This window comes from Ambystoma mexicanum, chromosome 4q (genome assembly GCF_040938575.1).
Source record: "Ambystoma mexicanum isolate Mex_15411 chromosome 4q, UKY_AmexF1_1, whole genome shotgun sequence".
Lineage (NCBI taxonomy): Eukaryota > Metazoa > Chordata > Amphibia > Caudata > Ambystomatidae > Ambystoma > Ambystoma mexicanum.
In genome coordinates this window covers 1167724711-1167750028 of record NC_090928.1, presented here as the reverse complement: position 1 = coordinate 1167750028, position 25318 = coordinate 1167724711, and positions in this window count along the sequence as shown.

Here is a 25318-nt window from a genome sequence, read left to right as displayed (position 1 = left end):
TAGAGACAGCCTAGGACCTAGAAGAGCACACCGACATTCACTCACCAACGGATTGCTGGCAGAGCACTTTGCAAGAGAAATCCATATCCAAGACTCCAGACTCCAGAATTTTGAAAGCAGAAAGGCCCATTTCCAAAGCTAAACCATTCTCAGCTTGGCCTTTAATAAATCCTGAAACCAGATTTTAGCCCAGACCTCCAAGGGGAACCAAAAAGAACAGCCTGGGTGTGCTGTTGCTGCTTTCTTGCTAAGAATTCTTGCCAGAATCCAGAGATCCATCCCAGTAGAGCAGAGCTGTGACCAGATAGCTGCGAACCAGAACTAACCCGTCAGATCCAGTCCAGTCCTGCCGTGCAGTGGCCAGAGTGCCGTGCTGAGTACAGAACCAGAGCGCCTTGAGTCCAGTCCGGTGTGCTAGCTGATTTCCTGTCCAGAAAGTCTCCCTGACCAGATCCCTGCCGGGTCCATTCCAAATAGTGGTAGTGAGTATTCATAGCATAGGATTGTCCCTAGCAAATATCTTTTCCATAAGTAATCCTATCCAAACCTATTCTATTATATCCAGAATTGCATTGTAGAAAATCTTTTGTCTTACCTGAATCTTTCTCTCATCCCTATAGTCCTTTGGTAATAGTAGTGTTAAAATCATCTTTGCGCTAATATATTTTCTGAAGAAAGGCAAGCGTCTCGGCAGGCAGAAACCATCCAGAGGTGTCGCCGGGCTGGTGGCTGCGCTGTCGTGTAGTTTGCGGCTTCATAGTCTCCCTAGTGTAAAGAAATCTTGTTTGTAATTTTAAAAAGCAAATCTTTCTTTTGTAAATTTTGACTCTTTCTGAAAAAAACCAACCTCTACAAAAACCTTCATAACTTCTTCACCGTGAATGCTAGAAACAAAGTTTAAGTGGCTGATTGAAACTAACATCAGCTTTTCAACAAATCCAAAACCGCATCCCAACTCCTTATAGTTTTTCCGCAATCGTGCTTAACGCACGTGGAAAATTTTGAACAAATGTTTTGTTTGGCTCAAATCTATCACGTGTGAAATAGCTGTTCATTGCATCTGACCTCAGAATTAAGTTTTCATCGTGCTAGTTACTCAATAATCCTGGCTAGTGTTTGTTTGATACCATACCAAGCGGCACCCACTAATATTCAAACCATTTTAGTGAATTAAATCAATTTTCAGTGTTTTTACTATTCCATACAAAGCCAAATTCATTACCATTTGACAAGTTTGCAAAAATCCCTGTTTTTTTTCTGTGTTGTTGGGGGGAATTTGGGATTGATATTATTTTGTTGAATTCTGTATTCCTGAAACCTGTTTTCTCTCCTTCCATCTCTTTACAATGCATATTGGGGGGATTGAGTAGTGTGCAGGGGGAAAGAGTGATCAAATTGCATTTTGATTGAACCCACACAAAGTATTATTCTATGCTGCATTATTTTTCCTATCATTACTCTGTGTGATTAAAGAGAGTTGTTGTGACATCACCCCATTGGTGATCATTGTATAACCATTAAAATAGTGTGATATATATATATATATATATATATATATATATATATATATATATATATATACATATATATATATATATATATATATATATATATATATATGATGAAAAAGAGGAGAGGGGCGCACTCCAGTTCCCTGCACAGTAAACCTTCTCAGCCACAGGTGTTCTCCTCCGACCGGTTTCTGTGCCAATACACGTCATCAGGGAGGCTGTCTTAACTTGCAGCTCACAGCAAGTGCAGGTGTTAACACTTAGTGATGATTCGGCTGCAAGGACTTCTGGTAGCTGTAGTCATCAGGTTTGCAAGGAACAAACTCACACCCAATCCCATAAATGGGGAAAGGGGGGGAGTAGCCTACAGTGAGGCACTCCAAAGTTGGGCATATGTTACCCCGGTGCAGCACCCTATAAGATTTCTGAAGATTCCACCCTTCAGAAAACTTGCAAATGTGATGAAAAAGAGGAGAGGGGCGCACTCCAGTTCCCTGCACAGTAAACCTTCTCAGCCACAGGTGTTCTCCTCCGACCGGTTTCTGTGCCAATACACGTCATCAGGGAGGCTGTCTTAACTTGCAGCTCACAGCTAGTTTTCTGAAGGGTGGAATCTTCAGAAATCGTATAGGGTGCTGCACCGGGGTAACATATGCCCAACTTTGGAGTGCCTCACTGTAGGCTACTCCCCCCCTTTCCCCATTTATGTGATTGGGTGTGAGTCTGTTCCTTGCAAACCTGATGACTACAGCTACCAGAAGTCCTTGCAGCAGAATCATCACTAAGTGTTAACACCTGCACTTGCTGTGAGCTGCAAGTTAAGACAGCCTCCCTGATTAAGTGTATTGGCACAGAAACCGGTCGGAGGAGAACACCTGTAGCTGAGAAGGTACACTGTGCAGGGAACTGGAGTGCGCCCCTCTCCTCTTTTTTTCATCACATTTGCAAGTTTTCTGAAGGGTGGAATCTTCAGAAATCTTATAGGGTGCTGCACCGGGGTAACATATGCCCAACTTTGGAGTGCCTCACTGTAGGCTACTCCCCCCCTTTCCCCATTTATGGGATTGGGTGTGAGTCTGTTCCTTGCAAACCTGATGACTACAGCTACCAGAAGTCCTTGCAGCAGAATCATCACTAAGTGTTAACACCTGCACTTGCTGTGAGCTGCAAGTTAAGACAGCCTCCCTGATGACGTGTATTGGCACAGAGACCGGTCGGAGGAGAACACCTGTAGCTGAGAAGGTTTACTGTGCAGGGAACTGGAGTGCGCCCCTCTCCTCTTTTTTTCATCACATTTGCAAGTTTTCTGAAGGGTGGAATCTTCAGAAATCTTATAGGGTGCTGCACCGGGGTGACATATGCCCAACTTTGGAGTGCCTCACTGTAGGCTACTCCCCCCCTTTCCCCATTTATGGGATTGGGTGTGAGTCTGTTCCTTGCAAACCTGATGACTACAGCTACCAGAAGTCCTTGCAGCAGAATCATCACTAAGTGTTAACACCTGCACTTGCTGTGAGCTGCAAGTTAAGACAGCCTCCCTGATGACGTGTATTGGCACAGAGACCGGTCGGAGGAGAACACCTGTAGCTGAGAAGGTTTACTGTGCAGGGAACTGGAGTGCGCCCGTCTCCTCTTTTTTTCATCACATTTGCAAGTTTTCTGAAGGGTGGAATCTTCAGAAATCTTATAGGGTGCTGCACCGGGGTAACATATACCCAACTTTGGAGTGCCTCACTGTAGGCTACTCCCCCCCTTTCCCCATTTATGGGATTGGGTGTGAGTCTGTTCCTTGCAAACCTGATGACTACAGCTACCAGAAGTCCTTGCAGCAGAATCATCACTAAGTGTTAACACCTGCACTTGCTGTGAGCTGCAAGTTAAGACAGCCTCCCTGATGACGTGTGTTGGCACAGAAACCGGTCGGAGGAGAACACCTGTAGCTGAGAAGGTTTACTGTGCAGGGAACTGGAGTGCGCCCCTCTCCTCTTTTTTTCATCACATATATATATATATATATATATATATATATATATATATATATAAATATTCCATCTCGGTTCTGGGAAATTGGTTTTCCTTTTTTTCGAATATATGAATATATATATATATATATATATATATATAGTGAAATCCATAAAATACATATTTCTAACTTTGCAAAACAGCCTGCTTCCTGGTTCAGTGTGACCGGGGGGGATTCAAAGAGAGGGGTGTGATATAAGGGTACATCATTCAGAAATAAAAGAACTTATGGACATAAATAAATAATTAAGGGTTCCAGCTGTGCATCACACGCTAGGCATTGACGTAGGTGGAGTTCCGGTTGAAATCACTTACAGAATGTTTTCTTCAAAGGGTGCATCCCTATCAGCTCTCCAAGCAGGTCACATTCCATTCCCATCATGTTCGGGTCCAACAGATGGATACAATTAGTGTGTTTCTATGCTCCGCTGGTGCCTCTGACCTTGACTTCTTTCCTGGGGAATGGAAAAGGGGATTTGTTTTGGGAGCTGAGATACACAGAGCCGGAGCTCCTCATCGGGGGCTGTGTTTTATGCAGTTCATGTTTTGCCTGTTTCAGCTCTTCCCGCACACCTCACTTGGAACCATAACTTTGGATACAACAACTAAACACAAGGCCTATAATTCTGACCTATCTATAACCTCTGCAACTGCAACAATAATGCATCTGTTGCTCTTTCTGTATTGCTATATGTATGTATCTAATATGTGTCAAACGTAACCAAAACCAATACATGCACCTACTGGCAGGCAATCAGGAGTTGCCAGCACTGGTGCATTACATATGTCTTTTTTGAGTTCCTGGGAACATGTTATAATTTTTATTGTCCATGTGAGTGACTCCTTCTTTCTCTGTGCTTCTCTGAGTCCCTGCTGTAAAGGTTTTGTGTAACTAGAATAGTGAAAATTCCATGCTCTTGTTGGGTGTCCTAACCCACGTTTGAGCTATCATGCTGCAACATTTGGTGCTGTGGGCTTAGAAAATCCAAGATGGCCAAAAAGCCCACATGTACGCCAGAATAGGAAAACTGTGCAGTACTGGCATTGAAAACATCATGATGGCCAGAGCTTCCCAGAAAATGCACAGGGAAATGCATGAAGAATAGGCTGCCACCCATTTTTGCCGATGTTATGGGCACAGAAGGGCACTGCCTAAAACCACCATTGGGCTACCCACACAGTAGCCTGAAACCATTGGGAATGGCAATGCTGATTGCCAAAAGCAACCTAGAACTGTGGGGAATTCATTTTCTTAAATCTCAAAAATGGTAAATGGTTGCATTACTAGTACTCACCACTATCAGAAAGCCGGCGTTTTAAAACCACCAGACTTGTGTGTAAAACTGAACAAATGAAACAAAACCAGACCAAGGAAAGACTTGCTAAGAGGTGGATACAATGTAAAACTATACTCTGAAATGACTTGAAGGAAGTAATTATTTAATGTGTATGTAAAAATCGTAATAGACTTAAACTGGGGGACAAAAAGTGACATTTAGCTGAAACCTGGCTTAATGAAACTTAATTCTGCCTGACATCTACCCCCACAGGAGTTAAAACCTGCTCAGCCACTCTTCCCCTTGCCAAAAGGAGTTGTCACCTCTCTGATTAGATTAGGGGTGGAGCAGCTACAGGGAGTTGAACAAAGGCCTGTCCTGGGCACAGGCAGATGGTTTATTAGGGTGGTTGTAAATGGCTTCCTTTTGAACAAAGCCCTTCCTTGACTCAGGCAGATGGTTTATAGGGGAGGTCGTAAAGTGGCTTCATCTTGGCAGAAACGGGGAGGGGCAGCCCCTCTGACGACAGGCTGAGCTTAAAGAAAGTGGATAGACTGGTTTCTCCACCATGTGACCTGGGAAGACACACCCCTGTTGGCCAGAATATGATTTTAAGAAAGATGTATAACTCATGGTGCGGACTTGTCAAAATTATCTAAATGATACCATAATTCTTGTGATTTTTCTGCCCACATTTTAAGAGGTTTTAGACCTGGTGGTATGATCTGGGGGGTTGCTAGCGGAAAATAGGGTTTCACTCCAAATGTCAGCATGTTAAAAATCTGACACTTCATCAATTAATGTCCATACTCCTTGCGCACATGTGTGTAAATTTGGGTAAATGTCCGATATTGCAAAACCAGTTAAAAAGTGCAAAATGTTGCCATTTCTGAATGCAAGCCCCCAGGAAGAACAGAGTTTGAACAGAGTATACCTCATGTGATATGTGATGGGTGCATGTAATTTTAAACAACTGTGTATCTGTGCAATAAGGATTTGAATCAAATATAGATTAGTGGGAAAACTGACCAGGGGAGGATCCTCTGACCCATAAAACCCACAGCATCACTCTGACTCACATTTCCTTCCCCCAATCATGGGAGAGGGGAGAATTGGGCCAATGACAAGTAGAGAGGGGCAGGCTTTGCTAGGCCCAGGCACACACCCATTTTCAAAACACATAAAAAGAGACTGCTGGGACAGGTAGAGAGATTCAAATCCAGTTGCTGCAACGCGCTCTGCCGGACCACACAACATCCAGAAGATGCCAGATCCAACACTTAGACTTTAAAACTCCAAAGAACTTGATTCAGAACTCAAAGCAAGGGCCTAAACCCACAAACTGAGAACTCTGCTCAGCAGGCCTCAGCATCCAGCAAACCTAACAGCGGTAGCAGCATCCAGGAGCCGTGCAGATCAGCGCTGTTTCCAGAGAAAGCTGTGCAGAAAGATCCAGGAGCTGTGCACAGACGCTGGACCCAGAGATCCAGGAGCCGGGCCAGGAGCAGTGTCAGACCAGACCAGCAGAGCAGAGACCAGACGCTGTGCGCAGAGACCGTCCGGGGCGAAACCAGAACCGAAGCCATCTTGACCCGATCCGTGAGACCTAGACCTTCCAAATACATTGTGAGTACAGCTAGGACGGTGTGAAACCAAATCTCTTAGTTTGCAGTGATATAATTCAATCTATTTAATCTAAGTAGAACTGCCTCCTAACTGTCACTTGTCAATTCTGCAGCCGCATAGCTGTCACCTGTCATTTTTAAAAGCTGTCACCTGTCAATTTGAGTTACTTTAAATTCGAAAAACGACCTTTACAAAATCATTCATATCTTTGGAACCGACTTGCTACTCCTTATACTTTTGCCGTAATCGCGATTCACGCATTCGCGAATTTTGCCGCGATTTGCGATTTCAGCTGATTTCTCTCACGTGTGAAAAGCGGCAGCTTCCTTGCTTTACTTTGCCAAAAACTCGTTTAACCTGCTAGTTACTCCTAGAGCATTGTTAAAGTGATCCTGAACTCATATAAAGTAGCTATCACTCACCCTGAACCTCCTAAAGGGAATTAAAAGCATTTTCAGCATATTTCTCACTGCATTGTCACCATATTCAAAGCAATTTGCCTGTGTTTCAAAACTCCTATCTGTTGTATAAGCTGCTGGGGGGAAATTGAACTGAATTCTATTTGATTGCATTCCTAAGAACTGTGTGCTCTCATCTTCATCTCCTTACATTGCATAAAGGGGGGGTGAATTGTCCAAGAAAGTGATTACATTGTCTTTTGCTGAAATCCTATCAAGTTATTTTCTGTACTGCATTTTCATTCCACATTGCATCTATTTGAAACCATAAAAGTATTGTTGCTATCTTATCCATCCTATACCCACTCATCATTGATTATAAAGAAGTGTGCTAGTGCCAGACTATCCATTATTGATTACTGCTCAGATTAAGTGTGATATTCAATTATTAATTCATTACAAAAGTGTGATATATATATATATTGTTTAAATTCGCAAATAAACCTTTTAAACTTGCAAAACAGAACTACTTCTTGGCTCAGTGGGGTCAGGGGGATTCCAAGAGAGGGGTGTTATATAGGGGTAGTCATCCAGAACTCATGAACTGGACATAAAGATATATCAATAAGGGTTTCCATTCAGTATCCCAGACTAGGCATTGACTTAGCTGTAGTGTTGAATTGAATATTCTTACACTCAGTGGGGGCTCGAGCCGGATGTCTAGGTTAGATCTATCACTTGTGCAGCTTAATACAGTGTGCTAACTGACGGGATACATACATCCGGTCGGATCACCACGCTGTTTTACGCTGCAAAGCACTCTTCAAAGGGACACTCTAAGGAAAAGGTCTGTTTTGCAAAAATAAAATAATAATTTCTGTAAGTCAGGACAGAGATCAATCTCTAGAATGACGACCTTGGTAGACATGAAAATAGCGAGGGAGCACCTCTTACATAAGCTATTTGTGAGAGGTGAGTGGTCTCACCAGGACCAAACGGTCTGGTCGCAGGCCATCGCGCAACAGGTCACTGAAACAGGGTCAGACACATGGAGAGATCAGGGTCCATTACATGTGGCCCTGAGTGAACTATATATGGCTCCTAAAGCCAAAGATGAACACAATAAGATTGCCAGGATAGCGGCATACCTGTACCTATATATGGGAGACACGCAGGATAAATGTACTGAAAGCCAAGATCTGGCAAATAAGCGACAGATGGCGTTAGAGAAGGTCCAATCTGACCTGGTCTCTTCTGAGCAGAGGCTGCAGGAGAGCCAGGAGTCAGAAAATGATAGTAGGCAGTATATCATTAAAATAAAAGAGGACATGGATAGACTGCAACAGGAGAAGGCTGACCAGGATACCAGATTTCTGGCCTTGCAAAATGAGTACCAAGAAGGTTTGGACTCCCTACTGCAGAGCCAGAAAAAGCTGGAGCAAGAATTAGACTTCAATAGGGCATGCACAGAACAGGTAGCCACCCTGAAAATTCGATTAGACAGAGAGAAAGAGGAAAGCAATAAATTGATTCTGAAAGACCTGGATACCCAGGCAGAGTTTGATCAGGAGCACCAGAAAGCTGGTGCCTTCCAAAGGCAAAGGGACGACCTGGCGGCACAGATGCAGACTCTTAGTCAGGAAAGGGACACCTTAGGCCAGGAAGTCTGCCATTTAAAAAGGAAAATGGAAGAAAATCACCTGGCCCTCCAGGGACTGGGTGACCCCCAAAAAGAAAACCAGAACTTGTTAGAGCACACCAGGAGGGTGGATGAGGCTCTGGCAAGAAAGGAGCAGGCCAGTAGGGAAGAGACTCAGGAGGTAACCCTCCTGCAGCAAAGACTGGCCCAGTACTCCAGGACCAATCAGGAGGCACAGAGAGAAAATGAGGCTCTCTGTCAGCACAATGATAGGCTCCAACAACAGGTAGCGATGCAGGAGAGACTGATAGAGTCTAGTAAGGCCTTAACTGAGGAACTGAAAGCGCAGGCTCTTGCATTGCAACAGGGAGCAGGGGCGGATAGAGACCAGGTTCGCTGGGAGAGGGAGACTCCTGAACATAACCTCAGGAGCCCTAGTACCAGAGGCCTTCATATCTCTCAGTCCCTGGACTCTGCCACCCCCATGTCCCCTCGCGCACATGAGCACCGGGCCACAGGGATGGCAGATTACTATCCAACCAGAAGTATGGGGCTCATAGGCCCGTACCTCCCAGGAATGGAGGGGCGGGCATCCGGGTATGGGCACCCAAGCACAGTGCAATTTAGTGGGGAACCCCAGGAGAGTAGGCCAATTAAGGGCATCCTGAAAACTTCTGCCCAGTTAGGTCAGTGGGGGGCTACCCATCAAATCCTGGCAGCAAGGAGGAATCTGAAGACTCCTCTGAACGGCGCAAGACACAGGAGACTAGGTCCCCACATTCTGCCAGCCATTCCCAGGCTCGCAGAATCCGGGAAAACCTGGAAGAGCAGACAGGAACCTCTGGGAGCAGTGCCTCTGAGTCAGAGGATGAATGGACCAGGGTTACCCGAACCAAAAAGGCCAATAAGGCAAAAAGGGCCTTGCTTAAGGACCCATTGAAGCAAATAAAGGCAATAAGGAGTGTCATCACGCCTTATCAAAAGAACGCCAAGTATTCCGTCTGGGAACACTTGGAGCTCTATGAGCAAATGATGGAGACTTTCCATTTGAAGGACAGCAGTAGCTGTATCCAGTACGTCAAATGGACATTCTCCCCAGAATACTCCAGTTTCTTTGCGGGGCTGGAGGACCAAAATCATTTAAGATGGTCCACCTATAAGGCGGCCATCTTGAAACATTTTTCTGTTCACAGAAATCCTCAAGAGGCTCGCAAGGCAGCCTACAATTTGCAATGTGGGGAGGATCAGGCCCCACAAGAGTTTGTGCAAGTATTAAAGCGTGCTTTTGCGCAGACCACCAGAAGGGTGCGCACGGATAGCAGAGAATTTATCGATACGTTTTTCCATGCCTTACCCAAATACATAATGACCCAGCTTGTGAGAGATTTTCATGAAAAAAGATCTTTAGACTGGGTCATTGAACAGGCTACCTGGATCTATGAGGTGCAGAAGCCCAGCGAAAATAAAAATAATGCGTAGAAAAACTCTAAAACCAACAGCACCCCTGCTGCTGCCAAGGTGGCAGAGGTAAAGGTAACCCCCGTTTTGGATTTGACTGGGTCATTGAACAGGCTACTCGGATCTATGAGGTGCAGAAGCCTATCGAAAATAAAAATAACATGCCGAAAAACCCCAAAACTAACAGCACCCCTGCTGCTGCCAAGGTGGCAGAGGTAAAGGTTGCCCCCGTTTTAGATTTGGAGATGGGGGGGCCTAAAAACCTGCCTACACCAAATAATTCACAGCCCAGAAGGCCCTCGGGCCAGTCACAGACAGGGAGTCGAGGAGGTAGTCCCACAAATGGGGTCCCCCGCTCCCCTGACTACGTAAGTCCCCGCTACAAGGGAAACCGACCAATCCTGGGTTATGTGTGGACTCCTCCAGCCCAAGGGGGGGGATCCAGCCACCCACCAGACCCGGGAAACTTCCCTCCTAACTTCCCCCAGGAGGGCAGAAATTCTTCAAATCCTGGGCAGAACTTTTTCCCCAGGTATCCGCCCAATTTCCAGCCCCAAAATCATCCATCCTTCTTTCCCCAATTCCCTGAGCCCAGACAACCTAATCCAGAAGAGGTGAGGCCAAGGGTGGAGGGGCACCCAAATCTTCCCAACCAGGGGTACTACCAGAGAAGGGATAGCTACCCTTCCCGGGATCAGCCCAGGGGAGAAAATAGAGCCCCGTATCAGCCTGAGCGGGTTTCACAACTTGAGCGCCAGGTCCAAAATATGGCACGAGATCTGGGTCACATACTGAGGGCTCAACAGAACCCTCAGATGAGCATGCCACCGCAGAATGCCCCAAACTCTGGACCTGGTGCTCCAGAACAATGACGGGGGCAGCACCCCGATAACCCACCGGTTCCCAGGGAGGAGGCACAAGGGGAAGGGGGGTGTAAAGCCTTGGAGGAAGCTTCCTTCCCAACTTGTAAACAGCCCCTGGAAAACCAGGAACTGGAAACAAAATCTCCTGCCCCTGAAAGCCTGCCTCCCAAGGAGCAGAGGGGAGGGGGGGGAGAAACAAAGGACCCAAACAGACCCACTTTGTGGAGGAGGTACAGGTCTTCCAATTTGAGGGAGAGGGATCCTCAGAAGATCCTGGGAAAAGGATCTTCTCCTTCAGAGATGGGGGAACTCCTCCCAAGAAAAAATGGGTCCCAAGGGAGGCCAATTCAGACTGGGGAGATGTGGAGACTGAGCTACCGCCGCGCATCATCTCATCCCAGAACCCACAATACCGAAATCCCCTGGTTCAAAACCATCCTGATGACTGCCTCCAAAAAGGGTGGGGCGGCCCAGAACCAGAACCAGGGGAACCCACAATGGCTCTGATCTCCAGTTGCCAACTTTTTCTTTCAGATTCCCAAGGCTCTCCACAGAATTCTGCCCAAATCTCTTCGCTAGCAACGTCCAAAACCAGAAAGTTAGCCCACCAGTTGTCCAAAAATGTGCATTATCTGTGCCCCCTTGAGGAGAAGGAGGGCAGATACTATGCCCCGGTACAAGTACAGGGGCAGGGTACAATTTTGGCACTGGTGGACACTGGATCCCAAGCTACCCTTCTGTCCAAAAGGGCCTTTGAGGAACTAAATGCAGGAAAGGGGGAGAAATCTAACCTCTCTTCCTGGACAACTGCAGAACTTTGACGGGAAGGAAATTCCCATTGAGGGGACTGCAGACTTGGACATTAAAATTGGGCGACACAAGGTGAAACACCCGGTCATAGTAGTGACTCCAGAGGGCACCCCTTGTTTACTAGGGAATGACCTCCTGAGAAGGTTGTCACCCCTAATAGATTGTGTAAACAAGGTCCTCTGGACCCAGACTAGCCGACCAATAAAATTAAAACAGAGTGTCAACCATGTTGGTTTAAACGGCACCTGCCACATGGTTGAACGAAAATCTGACCAAGTAGAATTTCACTTCCAGAACAACCAGATTCCAGATGTGACAGTAATAGCAGTAGGACAACAGACTGGTGATGGGGGTTCCTCTCTATTTCTGAAAATCAACCTTCCTTCCAGTTTAAGGTGGTATTCCACACTGGAAGGAAACACCCTGAAATTCTTTACTAATCCACAATCAGAAACGCCCACTCCTATAGTCCAGAAAGATGTGAAATCAGCTCAGAGACTGGCTGATATTCAGCAAATTGGAGATCAGTTGTTCATCCCTGTCCAGTTAAATGATGGGAAGGACTCATGGGTGAACTGTTGACGATGGTGGGTGGAGGAAGATTTTTCTCTAAGCTAGATATGACATCAGCTTATCATCAGGTCGAATTGGTGGAGGAGTGTAGGAAGGTTACGGCTTTTGTAACGCATGAAGGTGTTTTTCAATTTAGGAGGATGCCATTTGGGCTGGCGTCCGCTTCATCAGTATTTCAGAAGGTCATGGATCGTTTGTTGAAAGGGCTAAAGGGTGTGTTTTGTTTTCAGGATGATGTATTGGTGAGTGGTGTAACAATGGAAGAACATGACAGGAACCTACGCAAGGTTTTGGGGATATTTGAGGAAAGAGGTATTACTTTGAGGGGTGAGAAATGTGTGTTTGCTGTAACGAAAGTGGACTACCTAGGACATGAAGTGTCAGGGGATGGGGTTAAGCCCAAGGAACATATGATTAATACCATCAAGAGTGTTGAGAAACCGAGAAGCAAGAATGAGTTGCGCTCTTTTCTAGGAATGACGGAATTTTACCACAAATTTGTGGTAAATTATGCTGACAAAGTACAGGAGATGAGAAAGATTCTCAAGAAGGGCGCCGATTTTGTATGGAATAGCCAGTGTGACAGGGAGTTTAACAGGATAAAGGAAGAAATAAATATGGCTGGGCCATTAGGATGTTTTGATACGAGGAAGCTAACCATGATCACAGTTGACGCTAGTGAGTGTGGACTGGGAGCTGTGCTATCACAGAAGCAGGAGGATGGTTCAGAGGAGGTAATCGCCCATGCCTCAAGGGGTCTCAAGGGTGCAGAGTTAAGGCACTCGGTCCTAGAGACGGAGGCTTTGGCATGTTTTTGGGCTGTGGAACGTTTCAGAAATTTTGTGTGGGGAGTAGAATTTGTGTTGCGAACGGATCATAAACCCTTAAAGGCCATTTTTGAGAATAAGGGACTTGACAAAGTATCTCGGAGAGTGGCAGGGTGGGTTACCAGGATGCAGACACATTGTTTTAGGATGGAAGTCATACCCGGGAGAGAAAATGTTTTAGCCGACAGTCTATCAAGGATAAAGGTGGCAGCGCCTGAAGGTACAGAAAATGAGGAAATGGAATTGGTGTTTGTCAACACCGATGGCATTGTATCCAAGCAGGAGTGGTTGGATGAAATGGAGAGAGATGACATCATAAGGAGGGTTATCACATATGTTGAATCGGCAGTATGGCCGATTAAAGCGGAATTGACGGAAGGAGTGAAGCCGTATTGGGAGGTGAAGGATGAATTATCTGTAAATGATAAGATTCTGTTCAGATGGGGTAGGGCAGTGGTCCCGATAGGATTAAGGAAGAAAGTGGTAGAGTTAGCACATAGTGGTCATATTGGGATTACCAAGACCAAAGGAGTATTAAGAGAAGATTATTGGTGGCCGGGTTTTGACAAGGAGGTGGAAGATCGTTTGGCAAATTGTCAGTTTTGTGTTAAGAGTGGAAAGGGAATAGCGGCCAGAAAGCAACCTTTAGTGGATGTTGGTCTTCCGTCCAGGATATGGTGTGATATAGCCATGGACATACTTGGTCCCGTGGAACTAGGTTATGCTAGGGGAAAGTATATAGTTGTGGTGGTGGATTTGTTTTCCAGGTGGGTGGATTTTAAGGTTGTGAGAGATATCACGAGTGAAAGTATGATAAAGGTTCTACAGGAAATCTTTGCAAGTGAGGGTTTGCCTGAAACTGTATTGACCGACAATGGGCCCCAGTTTATTGGAGAGATATTTTCTAACTATTTGAGGAAGTGTGGAGTTGGTCACAAAAGAACCTCATTGTACCATCCCGAGTCAAATGGTGTGGTTGAGAGAATGAATAGGTGTAATGGAGAGTGTACGTATGGGAGAGGAGTGTGGTTTGGACAAAATAGTTCTAATACAAAATAGAATGTGGGCTCTGAGGATGGCGCCGCATTCTACGACCGGTATATGTCCATTTGAGCTCATGAGGGGAAGGAAGCCATATTCCATGGCTTGTCCGCCATGGCTGGGAAGGTGTAGGGAGACTGATCTTGTTGTGGATGAGGTGAGAAGGTCATTAGTGAGGAAGAAATCAGATTGGGTCAAGCGTGAAAACTTGAGGAGAGGAAATAAAGAGTTGCGTGTGGAGTGTGGAGACTGGATTAGGATAAGGAAAGCAGTGATAAGGAGGAAAGGGGAGGCCATTTATTCGGATCCTGTCAGAGTTGTGGCAGTCATGAAAGGGGCAGTGCGTGTTGCTGGAGGGCAAGTGTGGAATAAGGATAGAGTTGCCTCTGTGAGGAGAGGGAATGTGTGAAAGCCATATGCGGAAAGATGTCCAGGAGAGGAAACAAGGAGATGGCAATTTGTGCCGCTCATAACAAATTGTTGTGGGTCAATTGAGTTGTGACTAAGTTAATGTAAATGTGTGTTGTAAATCAATATTTTGAAATGTGATGATGTCATCGTAACATGCTGAAAAGAAAAAGGCGATCAGATGATATATATATAAAAAAAAGAAAAAAAGGGGAGATGTGTTGTAGTGTATCTAGTGTATCTCCTTTGGTGAGGAGATTGCTAGTGAAGGGAGCATACACTATGATGTCATAGAATGTTGGTCTGTGTTTTACTTGTTTGGTTCTAAGTTGGGCAGTTGGAGAAAAGAGCTGTGGGGAAGGGAGCCCATGATATGTGGGGTCTTCTTTTCTTGTTTATCAACCTAAATAAACCCAATTATATAACTTACCTGCTTCCGATTCATCATCATAACACCAGGGAATAATCCGTCCAGTCCACAGCACTTTCAATAATCCGGTGCTGGGAATATTGAAGCCAAAGGCCAGTGGAGACTCTGCGCCGACCTTAGGGAGCCCAACAAACGGGTCCATACTTCCCGATGGCCTCTGCCCTACATTGACCAAGGGCTGGCCCAGATCCAGGGGTCACAGGTATTCACTGCAATAGACCTGACCAATGGATACTGGACTGTGCCTGTCAGTAGGGAGGACCAATACAAGCTGGCTTTTACCTTTGGGGGCCAGCAGTACACATGGACCCGGACTCCCTTCGGATACCTCAACTCCGGCAATGAATTCAACATTTTCCTACACAAGGCCATGCCCGACCTGGGTGCAAGGGTAACCTTGCTTATGTAGATGATGTCCTCATCAAAAGTTCATCTGTGGAGGAACACATAGCGGAGATCCGTTATGTTCTGACCCAGTTGAGGGCCGCCGGAGCAAAACTTTTCTTTCAGAAAGCACAGTGGTGTAGAACCCGTGTTTATTTCTTGGGGCATGAGATTACTCCTCAGGGTCTCTGTCCCCAGGGAAAGAAAGTGGAAGCACTTCAGAAACTGAAAGACCCCACAACTCTGTGGGAACTAAGGAGCCTACTTGGACTAACTAATTACAGCAGAAAGTTCATTGAGGCCTACGCAAAGATCACCAGACCCCTGATTCATCGCCTGAAGGGTGGGTCAAGTGGGAATGGGGTCCAGAACAAGCCGATGCGGTAAGACAACTCAAAAGAAGCCTCTCACAAGCGCCTTGCCTAGCTTACCCTGTCAGAAACAATGAGTTCTTCCTGGAGACGGGGTTCTCTAATACGTGCTTGAAAGCAGTATTATACCCAAAGCATGACAAGGTCAATAAAGTAATCTCCTATGCGAGCAAAACTTTATCCTCTGTGGAGGAAAAATTCAACGATTGTGAGAAGGCACTCCTGGCAACGGTGTGGGCATTGAAGAATTACCGCCCGTTTATTAACACATCATAGTGGAGACTCCACACCAGCCTCTGCAATATCTCCAAAGTGACAGAATCCGGGCCGGAAATGTGAGTAATTCCCGAATTACTTCCTGGATTCTGTCAATGCAAGGCTTTCCTGTGGAGGTCAGATATGGCCAAAACAAGAAGAGTCCCCTCGCGCAAGGTCTGGCTGACTTGCATGATTGTGCCAGAGAAAACTGTCTCGAGGACGAAAGTCTAAAAATCAAGGACAACATGAAGGCATACCTTAATTCCCCACACAAAGTCTTTGAAGAAGACAAGTGTGAGGGAGTGCCCACTGTCTATGTGGATGGATGCTCTTACCATGTTGACGACGGGGAGAAAGAACTGGTGGCTGGCGTAGGGAATGCATGGGTGAAGGAGTTCCCAGAACCCTCTGCTGGATACAAAATTGGTCCCCGAAGTAGTCAGGTGGCAGAATTGATGGCGGTGCATCAGGCCATCCTCACTGCTGTCCAACATCAACTCCACGAACTGGTCATAATCACAGATTCGGTTTATGTATGGAACGGGTTCTTGGAGCACCTGGTTAATTGGAAAACCAGAGGCATGTTATGTGCTAATAACAAACCCTTGAAACATGGGAAGTTAATCCAAAACATTGATGATCTGGTCACATCGAATGGGATGACCATTTACTGGAAAAAGATCAAGGGTCATTCCAAAGTAGAGGGACCAGACAAAACTGGGAATGACTTAGCTGATCAGCTGGCCAAAACCGGGGCCATCCAAGGGGATCTAATCGAAATAGAATCCCTGTTGGGGGAAATCCAGGTCACTGCTATCACTAGGTCCCAGACAAATGCTCACAATGATCTTCCAACTGCACAATGGAGTAAGGAGACCCCTGACGCTGATTTAATTACAGCTCAGAAGGGGGATCCAATTATTGGTAAGTTTTACCAACACCTTGAGGACCCTGAGAACTTTCCCCTGACGGATACCGATTACATTGGGAAAGAGGACCTAACAGTGTTGATGAAATGTCCAAAAATGTTACGGATCCAAGACGGTTTGCTGGTAAGGAAATCCAAAGCTGGCCACGATCAGTGGGTGGTTCCTACCTCATTCCGAAGCGTGATGTTAAGTCACGCCCATGATGCGGCCACCGCCGGTCATTGGGGGTTTCACACAACACTGGAAATCTTAAGAGAGGTTGCATACTGGCCACACCTGGGCCAGGACCTCAACCAATATTTGAAGGGTTGTCTTGTGTGTGCACAATTTCAGCCAACATCCCTCACACACCGGGCACCTCTCCAAAAGAGGGGAATGACACTGCCATGGTCAGATTTGCAAATCGACTTTGTAGGCCCTGTGATTCGCTCGTCTAGAGGAAACAAGTACATGTTGACCGTTACATGCTTGTTTACCAAGTGGGTGGAATGTCTCCCAGCCCCAAACTGCAAGGCAGAAACAGCAGCTGCCCTGATGATTAACCACATCTTTTCCCGTTTTGGTCTACCTCAAAGGATTGAGTCAGACAGGGGTAGCCACTTCACCAGTGAAGTAATGACAAAGATGTGGGAGATACTGGGGGTCAAAAGAAAGCTACATATTGCTTACCGGCCAACTTCTTCTGGGGCAGTAGAGAGATATAACCGAACCATTGTGAGCATATTAAAGAAGTGTGTGGCAGATTCTGGGCCAAGTTGGGATATCCGATTACCTCTGGTCCTAATGGCCATCAGATCTACCCCTTCATCTGCAACCAAAATGTCACCATTTGAGTTGATGACTGGACGCAAGATGGTGCTTCCCCAGCATTTGCTCTACAGAACCCAAGAGCAAACGTTGATAAATGCCTCCACAACTCATGAGTATGTGGAGAATTTAAGGAAACACCTTAAACATGCTTTTGCCTATGCTCAGCGGAATTTAGAAAGATCAGCCGAGAGTATGAAGACCCACTATGACCTGAAAACTTCCAGGAAGGAATATCAGGTGGGGGATCGGGTCTATCTATACAATTTCCAAAGGAACCAGGCCAAACAGCGAAAATGTTTGCCTACATGGAAGGGACCGTTTGAAATTATAGACAAGATCTCCCCTGTGGCCTACAAGATCCGCATTCCCAAAGGCGGTTTGGCAGAGGGGGAAGACAAGTGGGTCCACATAAACCAGTTGAAGTGTTGCCATCCCAGGCACACTTTGCAGCAACTGGAGGAGTCCTCTGTAATCCCAGAGGGTACCGCTCCAGAGTAATTCAATTCCAACCCTAAAATATGCTACATATAGCCTATCAAATTCGGTGTTTCTCAAGTTTATGTGTTCCTGTCGCTTAATTTAAAAAAATGTGCATGTTCATATCTGTTGAGTTCTAAAATATATATGCCACCCCACTATATCAATGGTGGGGGAGAAAAGTCCATGAATAGGTATTGCCGCTTTTCCTTTGTCGTCCTAGGAGAAAGAAAACCTGGAGACTGGCCAAGGAGGACGATCCGGAGACCGGGAGCAGAGACCCAAGGGGCCCAGGGTACCGCCCAATATTCCCATCAGGACCGGCGAGGAGAACCGATCGATCAGTACCGGATGGAGGAAAAGATGCTGAACTGTGCCATTTGCAGAATTGGAAGAAGATTATGCGGACATACCAGTGCGTGGGTCAAAACATTCTGTGCACCCGACTCCCCATCGACTCAAATTCAAAGTGCAGTCGCGTGGGGGGGCTTTGTTGGGTGTCCTGACCCACGTTTCAGCTATCATGCTGCAACATTTGGTGCTGTGGGCTTAGAAAATCCAAATTGGCCAAAAAGCCCACATGTACGCCAGAATAGGAAAACTGTGCAGTACTGGCATTGAAAACATCATGATGGCCAGAGCTTCCCAGAAAATGCACAGGGAAAACATGAAGAATAGGCTGCCACCCATTTTTGCCGATGTTATGGGCACAGAAGGGCACTGCCTAAAACCACCATTGGGCTACCCACACAGTAGCCTGAAACCATTGGGAATGGCAATGCTGATTGCCAAAAGCAACCTAGAACTGTGGGGAATTCATTTTCTTAAATCTCAAAAATGGTTGCATTACCAGTACTCACCACTATCAGAAAGCCGGCGTTTTAAAACCACCAGACTTGTGTGTAAAACTGAACAAATGAAACAAAACCAGACCAAGGAAAGACTTGCTAAGAGGTGGATACAATGTAAAACTATACTCTGAAATGACTTGAAGGAAGTAATTATTTAATGTATATGTAAAAATCGTAATAGACTTAAACTGGGGGACAAAAAGTGACATTTAGCTGAAACCTGGCTTAATGAAACTGAATTCTGCCTGACATCTACCCCCACCGGAGTTAAAACCTGCTCAGCCACTCTTCCCCTTGCCAAAAGGAGTTGTCACCTCTCTGATTAGATTAGGGGTGGAGCAGCTACAGGGAGTTGAACAAAGGCCTGTCCTGGGCCCAGGCAGATGGTTTATTAGGGTGGTCATAAATGGCTTCCTTTTGAACAAAGCCCTTCCTTGACTCAGGCAGATGGTTTATAGGGGAGGTCATAAAGTGGCTTCCTCTTGGCAGAAACGGGGAGGGGCAGCCCCTCTGACGACAGGCTGAGCTTAAAGAAAGCGGATAGACTGGTTTCTCCACCATGTGACCTGGGAAGACACACCCCTGTTGGCCAGAATATGATTTTAAGAAAGATGTATAACTCATGGTGCGGACTTGTCAAAATTATCTAAATGATACCATAATTCTTGTGATTTTTCTGCCCACATTTTAAGAGGTTTTAGGACCTGGTGGTATGATCTGGGGGGTTGCTAGCGGAAAATAGGGTTTCACTCCAAATGTCAGCATGTTAAAAATCTGACACTTCATCAATTAATGTCCATACTCCTTGCGCACATTTGTGTAAATTTGGGTAAATGTCCGATATTGCAAAACCAGTTAAAAAGTGCAAAATGTTGCCATTTCTGAATGCAAGCCCCCAGGAAGAGCAGAGTTTGAACAGAGTATACCTCATGTGATATGTGATGGGTGCATGTAATTTTAAACAACTGTGTATCTGTGCAATATGGATTTGAATCAAATATAGATTTGTGGGCAAACTGACCAGGGGAGGATCCTCTGACCCATAAAACCTACAGCATCACTCTGACTCACATTTCCTTCCCCCAATCATGGGAGAGGGGAGAATTGGGCCAATGACAAGTAGAGAGGGGCAGGCTTTGCTAGGCCCAGGCACACACCCATTTTCAAAACACATAAAAAGAGACTGCTGGGACAGGTAGAGAGATTCAAATCCAGTTGCTGCAACGTGCTCTGCCGGACCACACAACATCCAGAAGATACCAGATCCAACACTTAGACTTTAAAACTCCGAAGAACCTGATTCAGAACTCAAAGCAAGGGCCTAAACCCACAAACTGAGAACTCTTCTCAGCAGGCCTCAGCATCCAGCAAACCTAACAGGGGTAGCAGCATCCAGGAGCCGTGCATTTCAGCGCTGTGTCCAGAGAAAGCTGTGCAGAAAGATCCAGGAGCTGTGCACAGACGCTGTACCCAGAGATCCAGGAGGCGGGCCAGGAGCAGTGTCAGACCAGACCAGCAGAGCAGAGACCAGACGCTGTGCGCAGAGACCGTCCGGGGTGAAACCAGAACCGAAGCCATCTTGACCCGATCCGTGAGACCTAGACCTTCCAAATACATTGTGAGTACAGCTAGGACGGTGTGAAACCAAATCTCTTAGTTTCCAGTGATATAATTCAATCTATTTAATCTAAGTAGAACTGCCTCCTAACTGTCACTTGTCAATTCTGCAGCCGCATAGCTGTCACCTGTCAATTTGAGTTACTTTAAATTCGAAAAACGACCTTTACAAAATCGTTCATATCTTTGGAACCGTTTGGGCTAGCAACTTGCTGTAACTTTCCTCTGAAAGCCTAGAATCTCAGCTTTTCACCGAATCTAAACGACTTGCTACTCCTTATACTTTTGCCGTAATCGCGATTCACGCATTCGCGAATTTTGCCGCGATTTGCGATTTCAGCTGATTTCTCTCACGTGTGAAAAGCGGCAGCTTCCTTGCTTTACTTTGCCAAACACTCTTTTAATCTGCTAGTTACTCCTAGAGCATTGTTAAAGTGATCCTGAACTCATATAAAGTAGCTATCACTCACCCTGAACCTCCTAAAGGGAATTAAAAGCATTTTCAGCATATTTCTCACTGCATTGTCACCATATTCAAAGCATTTTGCCTGTGTTTCAAAACTCCTATCTGTTGTATAAGCTGCTGGGGGGGAATTGAACTGAATTCTATTTGATTGCATTCCTAAGAACTGTGTGCTCTCATCTTCATCTCCTTACATTGCATAAAGGGGGGGGTGAATTGTCCAAGAAAGTGATTACATTGTCTTTTGCTGAAATCCTATCAAGTTATTTTCTGTACTGCATTTTCATTCCACATTGCATCTATTTGAAACCATAAAAGTATTGTTGCTATCTTATCCATCCTATACCCACTTATCATTGTTTATAAAGAAGTGTGCTAGTGCCAGACTATCCATTATTGATTACTGCTCAGATTAAGTGTGATATTCAATTATTAATTCATTATAAAAGTGTGATATATATATATATTGTTTAAATTCTCAAATAAACCTTTTAAACTTGCAAAACAGAACTACTTCTTGGCTCAGTGGGGTCAGGGGGATTCCAAGAGAGGGGTGTTATATAGGGGTAGTCATCCAGAACTCATGAACTGGACATAAAGATATATCAATAAGGGTTTCCATTCAGTATCCCTGACTAGGCATTGATTTAGCTGTAGTGTTGAATTGAATCCTCTTACACTCTAAACGAATTACACAAACCCAATGACAGTAATATGTGCCTCTATTGATATATTGCAGAGGATCATGGAGGGGTTTGGTACAACCAGGAACTTGGTTTCAACAATGTTATTCAATGGGTGTGGGTCCTGTATCATACTACAACTTGATGGTGTATATCACTGTGTTACAAGGAGTTTCTGAGGGCACTATAATGCCCTGCTGCCACAAAGCTGCAATTGTCGTATTCCCTCAACTGCTTCCCTTGACAAGGGATACTGTCACACTCTGGGTAACAGTGCCCCCTGTTTCAACTTGATACACACTACTCCTATGCTCTTCAAGATCCCTACAAGGTGGGTTATCAGTCCATAAAGTTCTCCTGTAGGGGTGCAGGCATGCATTTAGCAATGAGTATAGGACAAGGAAAATGATTATCCTGGATCATTATTTGACATGGGATACAATATTCCAATATCATTTCACCATCATTATCAGCGTCCTCAAACAATTGCCCCTCTGACACCCCATTCAGTGGTTGAGCTAGGTTTATCTTATTGTATTTATTTTTCACCACCCATCTCCCTCTACGTCAGTCCCTATCAACACTACTTTACAGTCCGCAATCAGTGCCCCCTCCAAATCTAGCAATATGATCTTGGGGCCCTGCTGGCCTAAATAAAACTTTGGAAGGCAAATCCGGGTGTAAAGGTATTCCTCTCATGGCACCATCACTGTACAGTGCCCATGTTATCGGCAGGACCCTAGCATGATTTCATTGCACCTTTGTCAACCACGAAAAACAAATGATTTGTTGCCTACCTCTACACCTATCAGGGGTTACTCTTCTGGGTTGGCAGTAACTGATAGGATTGGGCACATCAAGGCTCTCTCTGGGATGTCCTAATATGGATATGTATTCGACCCTGAAAACATGAAGGTATTACCAGCAATCACACATGCCCCTGTATACAGTGTCACTGTGCAGTATGGTAAAGCATTTTTGTCCCATACTTGTGGTGCTGGCTGCAGTGGCTGTTGCTGAGGGTGGCCAGTCATAATTTCGAAAAAAAAATGTCGACAGACAAAAATGTCGACAAAAAAATGTCGAAAAAAAATGTCGACTTTCGTTTTTTTTAATTATATATTTATTTTAGGGGTTCGGGAGTTAAAAAAAAAGGGAACAATTTAAAAAAAAAAGGGGGGTTTGGGGGGAACCCCCTCATTTAAAAAAAAAATGCATTGAAAAAAAAAGTCGACATTTTTTTTTTCCACATTTTTTTTTTGAAATTTTGACTTTCGACATTTTTGTTGTCGAAATGATCACTATAAACCGTTGCTGAGCATACATGGCATGCTATTGGGCACTGGAAGTTGCATCTGTTATGGTATGGATGCTTGATATTTATATTGGGACTATAAGTCCTGCTGGGGCACCTGCGCAGGCATCACATCATACGAGGCACTTGGAGGCATCATTCTGTACTGCTGTTGATATGTTATGGGACTCTGCTCCACTGGGGTATGTATGCGTATCAAACACAGCTGCTTTCCTGCTCCTATAACCTCATGCAAAATGGCCAATTCTCTCACAGGACCAACACAATCCTGGTCCATTAAATGTCAGCCCTTTCCTCTAAATCCGTCTCTGCCTCCTCAGAATTCCCCTCTCCCTCTTTGGTAACCTCCCTGACAACCTCCTGTGTGCCCTCCCTGGTTTAGCCTATTATCTGGATAGCCTTCATACCCTCCTGCCCACTCAGGCACCATTCTCATTTCCACCGGTAACATTCACGGTTCTACCTGACCTACAGATGTTCGTGTTATCACCGGTCCTTCATTGTTCAACTTCGCTAATTAAATCTATACTAACTTCACTTCAGCCTTCTGCGCATTGTCCAGCACTTCCTTCTCCTTCCCCTGCCTTTGTCTGCAATTATGTACTATAATCTCCTGAATCCCTGCCCATCCCTTAGCCCTGATCCCCACTATCTTATCAAAATCTTTCTGCACCTCCTTTGGAATTCCTTTCTTTAGCATGTGATCGAATATTGCAAAAACCTTATTCCATTGTTCACCTATCTCAGTCCTCCACACCTCTTGAATCTGTAGTATACATTGCACAGGGTCTACATCCTCTCTCATAGTCTGTGCCATTTTCAAATGTATGTCTGGTGTATCAGGATATGCTGCTCCTAAGGCAGCCCACTCTTTAGGCCGACAATTGTTAAAATGCGTCCCTTCATACCCACCCATGGGAATCCCTCTCCATACCATCATTGTGACTCTTGTCCTTCTTTTCAACATGCACATCCCTCATTGCCGGGGTTTCAATCCTAAATAAAATACCACCTGCTCTACATTCATCAGTGCCTATTGGCACTTATCTCCCATATTCCCTTTCTTGCTTTACATGTGCAAGCTCTGCCTCTGTTCTACGCAATGCTGATTCTAAATCTCTTCATGCCCTGTTCTCTGTTTCCTTAACTAATGGGTTGCGTGTGACTGCTGCCGGGGCTGCAGGAAATTTACATAGGTTGTGGGGGATTTCTGTCATGGGGCTGACTGGGGAACATACTCAGCATTAGATTAATCTGCAGCTGCTTCCATAGGGTATCACCCCTGTGGAATGGCAGGGCTGTGAGGGTTACAGGTTTATCATTGGACTCTGGGGCTTCACCAGGTGTGAGGGTGACAAAAGGCGCTTGTATTACAACTAGCCTCATTGGCTTCCACCTATGGAACCTGCTAATGTCCCCCCTATAGTCCTTTGACCAATTGCCCACATTTTATCTAAACTCATTCCTCCAAACACATGGTATACTACATCGTCACTATTGAATCCAGGTACTGGATTGGTTGTTTATTACTTATTGACATAATAATAAATCGTAACCATCACGTGATGTGTGCACTTCCGATCCAGATGCGATCAAAGTAAACTGGCACGGCCAACTCTGCTTTGATAAGACAATAGGCCTTCTCATTATAATAGTTGCCATGGCACACACAAGCTTCCTCCCCAACCTTGTAGTCAATATATTGGCATCACCTCTGCTCCTTCTATACCAGAGGTGCAACATTCCAGACATGGTTCCCCCCTTATCTGCTTCAAACACCAGGTGTCCAGTAATGACGTGATTTTGGCACTGCTCTTGAGTCTGAATTTCAGGGATTTATTTGTTTTAGTTATGTGTCTACTTATAATTCATATGGGATGACCGCTCATTTGGAAGGGCAGTAGTGCTCTAAATCTTCTCCTATTCTCATGAATTTGTCCTTCAAAGAGTGCATCCCTATAAGCTCTCCCAGCAGCTCACATTCTATTTCCACCACGTTCGGGCCCTGCAGCTGGATACAATTAGTGTGTATCTATGCACTGTGGCTGCCCTTGACTTAAGGGAATGGAAAGGGGTATTTGGTTTTTCCAGCTGAGCTACACAGAGCCCCAGCTCCACATCAGGGGCTGCATTATATTTTGTTCATGGTGTGATAGGCCTTAACCTCCAACATGGTGACACCTCTGCCCTGTTAACACACTGACCTCAATTCTACCATAATACCTGTCTGCCTGTCATGACCACTGTGAGGGGGCATAAATTGTGCCACAAGCAGGA